Genomic DNA, 1,530 nt, shown 5'->3' with positions numbered 1-1,530 from the left:
GCATCAAGGTGATGTTTGCTTCATAGAATGTGTTGGGTAGTATTCCTACTGTTTCTATATTTTCGAAAACGTTGAGTAGTTAGGTACTAGTTCCTCTTTAAAGATTTGGCAGAATTCTGACATAAATTCACATTTTTATAGTTAATTGATTTTCAACAAGGGGGCAAGGCAACTTAAAGGAGGAAGAACAGTCTTAATAAACTTCTGTCAAAAAACAAGTTGTTTTTGAACAATTGGGCATCTGTATACAAAAGAAATACAAAGTAAAACAAAGCAAAACAACCTCACCTTAATCCATACCTTTCACAAGAATTAATTTAAAATATCTTAGTCTTAATGTGAAACCTAAAACTATAAAATATCTAAAATAAAACACAAAGTAAAAGTTTCATGTCAGATAGGTAGGCTAATATTGCTTAGACATGATACTAACCACAATCCATAAAATAAAAATATAATAAACTCAAAATTAACTTTAGCTTATCAAAACACAACGAAGAAAATAAAAAATATAAGCCACAGACTGAGAAAAAATATTTTGAAATCTGTCCAATATAGGCATATATTTTTATTATATTTTTAAATTCTCAAAATATACTTCAATAATAAAAACAACACAATTTTAAAAGTTACAAAATATTTGAGCAAATGCTTCATTCAACACATGACATATACATACGACAAACATATGAAAAGATTCTGATGTTAGGAGAATCGAAATTGCAATCACTGAGCTACCATTACATACCTATTAAAAAAAGCAAAACTGATATTTGAGACATCTGGCACTGTCATACAATGCTGATAAAACTAAAAAATGGCATGACCACTTTAGATATGTATTTTTTTTAAATAAACTTGAATATGTACTTAACCACAGAATCCAGCAATACCACTCCTAAGCATTTTACCCAAGTAAAATGAAAAGTTAATGCACAATAAAAAAAAGAAAGAAAGAAAAACATGCAACTGTCTGCTTGTGGCATAACAGCCCCAAATGAACATATCCTACATATCCCTTAACTAGAGAAGGGATAACAATTTGTGGTACAACTGTACAATGCCATGCTACTCAGAAAAAGACAGAGAAACTACCAGTACATGCAGCAGCATGTATGCCTCTCAAGTGAATTGTGCTAAAAGAAAGAAGTCAGATTCAAAAGCCTGCATACTACACTATTTCATTTGTGTTATGGCTCAAGAAAGGTAAAACCACTGGTTGTTTGCCAGGTCCTGGGAACAGAGATAGAGTTGATGCCATGAGGACGCATTGCAGAGTATTTAAGGTGATGAAACTGTTCTACATCTTGATTATGTTAAGGGCTTTTTTTAGTACATTTGTTTGTCAAACTTGCAGAAATATATACTAAAATGGTCAAATTTTCCATGTGTAAGGTATGTCTCATAAAGAAAAAAGTGATCACTCTCTTCTCTCTCTTCTCTTTCCACTCTCCTGCCTGTCTGCTCTACTCTTCTCTCTACCCCTCTTCCCCCTCACTCTTCTCTACTCTCCCTCTCTCTCTTCTCTTC

Source organism: Otolemur garnettii, unplaced genomic scaffold (assembly GCF_000181295.1).
Source record: "Otolemur garnettii isolate 467f Iridium unplaced genomic scaffold, OtoGar3 scaffold00123, whole genome shotgun sequence".
Lineage (NCBI taxonomy): Eukaryota > Metazoa > Chordata > Mammalia > Primates > Galagidae > Otolemur > Otolemur garnettii.
This window is presented reverse-complemented; position numbering follows the sequence as displayed.